Source organism: Arachis ipaensis, chromosome B4 (assembly GCF_059453495.1).
Source record: "Arachis ipaensis isolate K30076 ecotype BB chromosome B4, ASM5945349v1, whole genome shotgun sequence".
Lineage (NCBI taxonomy): Eukaryota > Viridiplantae > Streptophyta > Magnoliopsida > Fabales > Fabaceae > Arachis > Arachis ipaensis.
The window spans coordinates 8,285,616-8,296,029 of record NC_142439.1 but is presented as its reverse complement, the minus strand read 5'-3'; the positions used below and the strand labels follow the sequence as shown (position 1 = coordinate 8,296,029).

The window sequence follows — 10,414 nt, the reverse complement described above, 5'->3', positions numbered from 1 at the left end:
AGAGTTCGTTGTTCTAAGGGACTCCACGGCCTACAACCTCATCTTGGGAAGAAAAATAATCAATGACTTCAGAGCAGTAATATGTACCAAGCTATCAATGATGAATTTTATGGCTGATGATGGATCGGTTGGATCCATCAGGGGAGATCTGGAAACAGCGGTCGCGTGCGACAACGCCAGCCTCTCCTTAAGAAAGAAGTCGAAAGAGGCATCCGGGGTCTTCCTAGCCGATCTAGACTCCAGGGTCGACGACAAGCCAACACCAGAACCCGAAGGAGACCTCGAGAAGTTCAAGGTCGGCGACTCGGAAGACAAGTTCACCTTCGTGAACCGAAACCTCCCCCACAATTTGAAGGAGCCATTGGTAGAGATGATTCGAGCGAACGACGATCTGTTTGCCTGGACCCCAGCCGACATGCCGGGGATTGACCCCCAGTTCATGTCACACCACCTGGCTGTGAAAGCAGAGGCTAAAGCCGTAGCACAAAGGAGAAGAAAGATGTCTCAGGAAAGAGCCGACGAGGTGGCTAGGCAAACGACCAGCTTGTTAGAGGCGGGTTTCATTCGAGAACTAGACTATTCGACCTGGTTGTCAAACATAGTCCTGGTCAAGAAGGATAACGGGAAATGGAGGATGTGCGTAGATTATTCCGACCTCAACAAGGCATTCCCTAAGGACTCCTTCCCCCTCCCTAACATTGATGCTCTGGTAGACGCAGCCGCGGGGTATCGGTTTCTGAGTTTCATGGACGCATACTTTGGGTAGAACCAGATACCGATGCACTGGCCAAACAAGGAGAAAACGGCGTTCATAACGCCAGGGGGTACGTACTGCTATAAGGTGATGCCGTTTGGACTAAAAAACACAGGAGCTACATATCAGAGGCTGATGAATAAGATATTTAGCAGTCTTATTGGCAAAACGGTAGAAGTGTACGTAGACGACATCCTGGTGAAGACCACCCAGGCCGAAGACCTCATCAGTGATCTAAAGACCGTGTTCGCATCTCTTCGGCGGCACAACATGAGGCTCAACCCTCTCAAGTGCACCTTCGCCATGGAAGCCGAAAGTTCTTGGGTTTCATGATAACCCAAAGAGGAGTGGAAGCCAACCTAGAGAAATGTGAAGCAATCTTGAGAATGACTAGCCCGGGAAATGTTAAAGACGTACAGAGGCTGGCGGGAAGACTCACGACGCTATCCCGTTTCCTCGGCGCGTCGGCTGCCAAAGCTCTTCCATTCTTCAACTTGATGAAAAAAGGGATAGTGTTCGAATGGACCCCGGCGTGCGAGAAAGCCTTCAATCACTTCAAGAGCATAATCTCGGCACCCCCTGTCCTCGGTAAGCCTAGGAATGGGGAAACGCTGTTCTTGTACTTAGCAGTGACCGACGAGGCTTTGGCGACCGTCATGGTACGGGAAGAGGGAAAGATCCAACAACCGGTTTACTTTACGGGCAAGGCATTGCACGGGGCAGAATTGAGGTACAGTAAGCTGGAAAAGCTAGCATACGCGCTCCTAACCTCCTCCCGTAGGTTGCGACAATACTTCCAAGGACACCAGATAATCGTCAGGACGGACCAAACGATCTGCCAAGTACTACAAAAACCTGACCTGGCGGGCAGGATGATGACCTGGGGAATTGAACTGTCTCAGTATGATCTACAGTATGAACCCAGACATGCAATCAAGGCCCAAGTAATGGATGATTTCCTAATTGAAGTAACGGGAAACCTTCCCGAGACACCGAGCATACGGTGGAAACTCCATGTAGACGGAGTCTCCAACCAAACGTTCGGGGGAGCAGGGATCATCCTAGAGAGTCCAACTGGAGTCGTGTATGAGCAATCAGTCAAATTCGAGTACCCAGTTTCCAATAACCAAGCAGAATATGAGGCCCTTCTTGGCGGCCTACTCTTGGCAAGGGAAGTCGGGGCCACCAGAGTGGAAGTATACAGCGACTCTCAGGTCGTCACATAGCAGATTGATGGAACGTATCAAGCCAGGGACTCACTGCTGTAAAAATACTTGGAGAAAGTTAAAAAGCTGAGCGAGGAGTTCGGCGAGGTCATGGTACAACACATTCCAAGGGAAAGGAACACCCGAGCTGATCTCTTATCAAAGCTGGCGAGCACGAAGCTAGGAACGGGGAACCGATCTCTAATTCAAGGTTTAGTGAAGGAACCAACAGTGGCCTTGCACATAAACCGGGCGGCTAACCTCCCCTCATGGATGGACCTGATCACCGACTTCTTGGAAAATGGTAAGCTCCTTGATGACGACAAGATAGCAAAAGCACTGAGGAGAGAAGCGGCCAAATATACAATAATACAAGGTCATCTATTTAAGAAAGGGCTGAATCAACCTCTGTTGAAGTGCCTATACCCCAATCAGACGGACTACGTGTTAAGCGAAGTCCACGAGGGGTGTTGCGGCCACCACATCGGAGGAAAAGCCTTAGCTCAAAAACTCGTCAGGGCCGGCTACTATTGGCCCTCGATGATGTCGGATTCCAAAGAATTCGTGAAAAAATGCAGGAGATGCCAGGAAAACGCCAACTTTTATAAGGCGCCGGTGGCTGAACTAAGTCTACTGATGGCCTCCCGACCATTCTTCCAATGGGGCGTCGACCTGTTAGGACCTTTCCCGGTCGGACCTGGGCAGGTCAAGTACCTAATTGTCGCCATAGATTATTACACCAAGTGGGTGGAGGCCACGCCGTTGGCCAGCATATCCTCGGCAAATTGCCAAAAGTTCATGTGGAGGCAAATAATAGCCAGATTCGGAATCCTAGAGGTCGTCATCTCGGACAACGGAACACAGTTTGCCGACAAAAAGTTCGGAGAATTTCTTGCGGGCTTAGGGGTAAAGCAGAAGTTCTCGTCTGTCGAGCACCCCCAAACTAACGGCCAAGTCGAAGCAGCGAACAAGGTTATCCTGCAAGGTCTTAAAAAGTGACTTGACCAGAAGAAAGGAGCCTGGGCAGACGAGCTAGCATCGGTCCTGTGGTCCTATCGTACAACGCAGCAGTCCTCCACCGGGGAGACCCATTTCCGACTCACCTATGGGGTTGACGCGATGATACCCGTGGAGATTGGGGAACTGAGCCCACGACTACTCTTGGGAGGAGTCGAGGAAGCTGTAGAGAAGGACTTAGTAGATGAGACTAGAGAGATGACCCACTTGTCAGAGACGGCGTTAAAACAAAGAATGGTCCTGCGTTGCAACGCCAAAGTGCTAAAGAGAGACTTCGAGCCAAACGACCTAGTCTTGCAACGTAACAACGTGGGGCTCCCGACACCAGGAGAAGAAAAGCTAGCAGCAAATTGGAAAGGTCCATACAGAATAAAGGAAGTAGTCGGCAATGGAGCCTATAAGCTGGAACGACTGGACGGCAGGGAAGTACCCAGAACATGGAATGCAAAAAACCTAAGAAGATTCTACTCCTCAAAGCTGAAGCACACCTGGAGAGTAGGCGGTTTCACAGTTTAGTAAGGCTCATATTATTTTATGTTCGCATTATCTCCCATTGGCTGTTTGCGTGAATGGCAATTAATCATGATATAATTGTGTTCAAATTACACTAATTATTTCTTTCTCGTTTCATATTTTAATGCACTGTTTAAATTGTTTAAATTACTTCACCTTGAAAATTAACCGGTTCAATTACAAAGCGGAATCCCGGGAATGATCACTCCGAAAACCAGTGAAGTCGCGAACGCTACAACAAACGGCTACTAAATAGGGCCATATTTCAAACGCTTAAGCGAAAAAGCCACAACTCGGCTTCATTTTTGTCATGACATTGTTTCAAAGTTAAAAAATTACACATAAAAGCCCCAAGACGGCTTCAAAAAGTCAGAACGGTAGAACGAAAAAAGTTGTCTTACAAACTACCAAAACAAAAGTACAAGGAGCTCATTTCTTGGAGAGATCGACAATCTTCCCGTCCTTGATGGTTTTGAAGGCACCCACGGCAGACACATCAAAATCGGGAGCTAGGAGCTTCACCTGGGATTTAATCGCCTTGTCGGTGGCAATGATGGCGTCCCTGGCCTCCTTGATAGTGTCTTTATTCTTCTTCTTCAGAGCAGCAACCTCAGCCTTGGCAACATCAGCCGAGGCCACCGAAGTGGCCAGTTCTTTCTCCAGCTCGGCCACCCGAGCTTGCGCAGCGGACACCTGGCCTTCCAAGGTTAGCTCGCGCTCGGAAAGCCGGGCAACCGCCTTGTTGGAGGCCGTCAACTTCTCCTCTGAAGTGGCCAGCTGGGTCTTCAACGTGGTCACTTCCGCCTTCATCTTCTCTACCGACTTAATAGCTCCTTGAAGCTTGCCCTCTAGGTTCTGGGCATCAGCTAAAACGGGCTCCGCCTTCCTCGCAATTGCGGCAGCCCGGAGCAGAGTGCGATACATCCATTTGGCCTAGGAGGCAAGGTCCCCACCATAAAAAAACTCCTCTGTCCCCGGGAGAAGCTGGGCGTTAATAAAGTAGCCAGCGTCAAAATTCTTCTCTATAACAGTCAGCACTCCCTCTGGGGAAGATGTCGGCTTCCTCTTCCAGGGGTTGTCGACGATGGCAACTTCCGGACCCCCTCCCTCCCCCGAGGCCTCTTCCGCTGGGGGAACCGGGACGACACTCGTCCCAGCAATTTCCCCTCGAGAGGGGGGGGAGGAATGGAGCTCAGGACTAGATGCTGCCGCGGGATCTACAGGAGGGGTGGTAGAGCTATCTTCGTCATCTCCGAGGAGGAACTTCGACATCAGATCATCAAGACCAACTTGGTCGGTAGCCATGGATACTGCAAAGTCAAAAACAAAATAAAAACACGTTAAATTTGTGATAAAATGAAGACGAACAAGAGAGGATAAGGGCCCATGATGACCCGTTGACTCACAAATATAAGCTTTGCCCATTTCAGGATCCCCCATTAAGAGGTGGGGATTGATCCCGAACACGGCCAACAACACGTCGGCAATATTTTTGTTCTTGGGAGACAACCCTTTGTATGTCACTTTTGTGAAGGCATTAGCCCCCGCCCTGAAACTCCAGTAGGTCGGGATGCGGCGTTCCCCCTCTAGAGTCAGCCAAAAGGGATGCCGACTTTTAGCGGGACGAACCTTGAAGTATTTATCTTTAAAACCATGGTAGGAATCCTCAAACAGGCCAAAGATCCTCCAGCCTTGGGCTGACCGAAAAGACATGAAGCCTTTTTTGGTTCTCCCCTCCTTAGAAGGGTTTGTCAAGACAAAGAGAAATAAGAACTCCTCCACGGAAGCCGGTAATTCTAAGTACTCACAAACCATCTCGAAGCAGCGGATAGAAGCCCAGCTGTTCGGATGCAGTTGAGACAGCGCCACATCACATCGGTTTAGCAGCGCCATTTGAAAATGGGAGAAGGGAATGCGAATTCTCAAGTTAGTGAACATCGCTTTGTACATCCAGATCCAATCGGCGATCTGGGGAGTGTTTAGGTTTAGATGGCATATCCGTTCCTGATCAGCGGGAACAAACACCTCATAGTTAGCTTCCTCGGGACCTCCCCGCAGAGGTAGTCGGCTTGACGAAACTCCGTGAGTTCCTCTAAGGTCATCTGATTGGGGGTGTCCCTCACGTCCGAGGTCACCCAGGCATATCGGTCAACAGATGCTCTCGCGACGGGAACCCTCGCGATGGGACGTTGGGCCATACCTACAGTGGGGTACCACTCAGAGTCAGTCTATGAGATCGGAAAACCGGTACTAACACCAAAGACTACAGTTTGCCTATCTTGTATCTACAGTTAAGCAAAGGCTAAATCTATAGCCAAAATGAAGCCTAAAAACCAAAAACCTAAAATGGTTACCCCCCCTAATGTCTACCTAACATTGGCACTATTCAAGCATGCAATCCAACCAAGGCACAATACACGCACAAAACCAAACAGAGGAAAAGCGGCATAACTGCAAGGTAAAACTAAAAGAGTAGCAAAAGGAAGAAGCAACTTACCAGAATGATGGTGATGATTGAAAGGAGCTGGAAAGGGGGATTTGGACGAAACGGGCGATTCACAGCAAAGAACTTCAGAGAGTGCGAAAGAGAAATGGGAAATGAATGGTTATGATTTGGGAAAATGAAACATAAAGATGAGAAACTGAGTAGTAACTAACACCAAGAAGCGCGAAAGACAGGGGCAAGATGGACATTTTGCGTAGGGTTCAAATCACCCATTAAGAACATTAAATGCTCAGCGCGAAGAACGAGGTGACAAAAGACGTTCCCTCGAAGCGACGAGACCCACTCGTGCGTAGGGAGCACGTCCCCTACCACGAATGGCGGCAAGTCGACCTTAGCCGCGCGTTGAGGGCACTGTTCCGGCCCGGCCCAACTGGCGCATCGCCCTGATCCGAGCGGCCAACCCTGCGAGAACGGGAGACCCGAACCGGGGGACTAACCCGATACCCCTCCAGCGCAGCACTTGACAGCTGGGAGAAAAGAAAACTTCCTGGAAGGCGGGTCTGCTCTTGTGGGACCCGCCCTAGATACGAGGTATATAGGGGGAGGGCCCTACCCCTCCTCAAGGTACGTCACTACCTCCTCACTTTTACTGCCATTTGTACGGATTTCTGACTTGAGCGTCGGAGTCCTTTTTGCAGGTGGCTCCCCCTTCACACCATCATTGCTCAGGAGGTCGCGAGGTCCCAGCCTTCCACTCTCCAAGACCACAACCCGAAAAATCCGCCCGTTCGTCGACAGCCAGGTCCAGATTCCCCTCGTCTCTCTGACCCGTTTCGTTCACCCGACTCGTTCGGTACCCGGTCACCAAACAAAAATGTAATAATATTAAGAATATTCATAGATTAGATTATATTTGTAAATTTATGATATTTATCTGTATCTAATTTATAATTTACAAATATAATTTAATTTATAACATGATTGAATAAAAAACGGATATGACCCGCTGATCCGTACTCTAATCAAATTGTAAATATTATATTTATATCGGTGGATTCATTCTGTACAAAATAATAAATAAATAATATATATGTTGTATTTATTATATTTTATTTTAATTAATAATTATTATTTAAATAAGTTGCATTATATTATTTTTGTTATTTAAAAAAAATTATTTTAATAATATTTTAAAACTAAATATGTTTAAAAAGATAAAAAATAAATTTTATTAAAATAAAAAAAATTTTATTAAATTTTTTGATAAAAATATGCTTTTTTCTGATATATTTTTATTTAATAAATATATTCGATATTTTTTTTTTGTGACTAATATATTCGATATTTGATTCACAAATATATATATAATCCAATTTAAATATAAAAAATAGATATTAAATCTGATCAAATTTAGTAAATTTAGTGCGGATCGAAGTGATATTATAATAGGTTATGCTAGGTAACCAATAATTTTCTTGAACAACATGAATAACGTGCTCTAAAAAATTGATCCAATTCAAATAAAACATATTATATTTTAAATTACTCATCTAAATCTTAATATTAGAATAACCATCCACACATCTAATAAATTGAACATTCGAATACTTAATGAATTGAACATCCAATATATCTATTATTCTTATTATTTAATATTTTCATTGTCTACTTATATTTTTCCTATAATAATAAAAATGGCTAGAGCTAAAATGATAAAAAAACGAGCACGAGGGCAAGCACCTGGTCTTTAATAGAAGAATCAAGAATATGACCAATATTTTCATGGAAGATATCGCATGTCAGTTGAAGAGAGAGCAAAATATATACTAAGATAACATAATAATCATTGCTATCTTAAAATGTTTTTACAAGGGAAAGTATATTTTATACTCTTGATGTTTAAGGATAATTTTAATTTTATCTTAAGTTTCATTTTATTATTTTTTTTAGTTAAAGATTATTCAGAATTTATTTTCACTTTTTTTTTTCCATAATTCGAGAGACAAGTTACAATAAGTTATTTTATTTCATTGATTTTTTATCTAAATAAAATAAAAAAAAAATCGACTTATCTCAATTTAACTTTGATTACCGTGCCTTTTATTATAATATTTATTTTTTGGGTAAAATATTAAATTAGTTCTTTATGTTTAGGCGTAATTTTATTTTGATCTTTAAAATTTAAAGTATTCTATTTAAATTCAAAAAAGTTTTATTTAGTTTCAATGTAGTCCCACCTTGAGGTCAAAGTTAAATAATTAACGAAATGTCCTACATGACAACAGTACAAGAACAATGTCGATAATCTGAAAAACAAGTACAAGTTCCAGAGGCACAAAATCAACCGTGAATGCATCAATATATTTATTTATATTTTTTCTTACAATTTAAATGAAATATTTTTTATAGAACTAAGAAGAATGCTAAATAAATGTATTGATGCATCCACGGTTGATTTTGTGCCTCTAGAGTTTGTACTTATTCCCCAGATTATCGATATTGTTCTTGTACTGTTGTCATGTAAGACATTCGTTAATTATTTAATTTTAACCACATGGTGGGACTATATTGAAACTAAATGAAACTTTTTGAATTCAAATAGAACACTTCAAACTTTAAGGATCAAAATAAGATCACGTCCAAATATAAGAGACCAATTTAATACTTTATCTTATTTATTTTTCATGGAAAAGTTAACTAATTCATGCATCTTTTATGTAAAATAGTATTTTTCTTTTTCATATTTTATATTTATATAAATTTAAAAATATTATTTATACATTAAAATTAACTACTATATATTTATATATAAATACACGTATAATTTAATTTATTTTTAATATATATTTTATATTTTAATATACATTCGATGCTAGTGAATAGTGATTAATTTTAGTATATATAATATAATTGATATGAATATTTATAAATTATTTGAATACATTTTTTTTATTAACAAAAATCAGTGTAATTTTAAAAATACAAGAATGACCTACGCAATTTAATTTAAATCTTAAAAAGTTTATATATAAAAATTGATAGGGTAATTTACTAATTTACAACCCAAAAAAAAAAAAAAAAAAAGCAGTCAGCGAAATTACTTTACTTCTTGTTGTTACCCTATTACTTATTAGTAAGGACAATGCTAATAGATAGGTTAAAGTTGTAACTTGAAAGGTATTGAATCCATAAACTAAATCCAAAAAAAAAAAAAAGGTTTTTAAGGGTAAAAGAACAAAAACTACATATATATTGAATATCATTTTTTTTTTCATCATTTGATAATTAATAGGGTCTATCAATGGCGATATTTCCTAAGGAGGTTCACTACTTTGGTCTTATTCCGATTTTCCCTACTTTTTAAATCAATTTTTTATCACATGTATAAAAACTCAAAATAAAAAAGAAAATTGAAAAAAAAGAAGAAGAAAGAAGTAGAAGGAAAAACAACAACAATGTACATACCAAAATAAAAAAGACAAAAAATGCATGTACCAAAATTTCATTATTGTCAACGTTGACTCCTTGACTGTGCCGACACTCTTGTATTTGCGTTTTACATTTGCATAAGATATGATTTGGGAACAATTGAGATGCGCCCAAAATCTAATTAGATTTAGGGTTAACTTCAATTCAATCCCTTCATTTGTTAAATATATTAATTAAATACCATAGCTCTAGTATAAATATAAGAAAGAAAAAGTTATAGTAATGGTAAGAATTAGGCTTGGCCGCTTGGTTGAATAAAATTTTTTAAAAATGTGTTTGTGTTTTTTTAAAACACAAATTTTTTTATTTTTTATATTTTTTTTAATAAATAAAAAACATCACGTGCTTATACTTATTGTTTTAAAAAGACAAGAGTGCTTTTAAAATTACTTAAAGTAAAAAAAGTTAAAATTAAAAAATTTAATATAATTTTATATATTAATTAATATTTAAATTTAATTTTTATATTAATATTTATTATAATATTTTTAAATTCTAAAAACTATTCTACTAAGTCCATTTGTTATTATTTATATTTATTAAAAAATTTATTTTTAATTTAATTTATCAAATATAAATTCTATAATTTTTATAAATTATTTTTAAAAAGTAAAAATTTTATGAGACTAATATCTAGTTTGAATAAACAACTTAATTAAATTTATTTTAGAAAAATAACTTAAAATATAAGAATTTTTATTAAAAGTGTTATTTTGTGTTTGAATTTTTAGTCATAAAAATATTTGTTTAATAAATAAGAGTGATAAAATAGATTTTGAGAAAAAAATAATTTTTATTTTTTCAAAAATACTTAAATACTTTTTAAAAAATTAAAAACATCTTTTAAAAGTTATACCAAATAATATTAATAGGAAAAATATAGGTAGACAGTGAGAATATTAAATAATGTGAATAATAGATATATAAGATGTTCAATTCAATAGGTAAGCAGATGATTATGTTCATTATTTTTAATTAGATGGTTATTTC

The 10,414-nt window shown here is 39.7% G+C and overlaps 1 pseudogene; it reads right to left on the bottom strand.

The window, feature by feature from the left end:
- Positions 1-3,918: 3,918 nt before the first annotated feature.
- LOC148566600 (uncharacterized) lies at positions 3,919-4,445 on the bottom strand (annotated as a pseudogene).
- Positions 4,446-10,414: the final 5,969 nt, after the last annotated feature.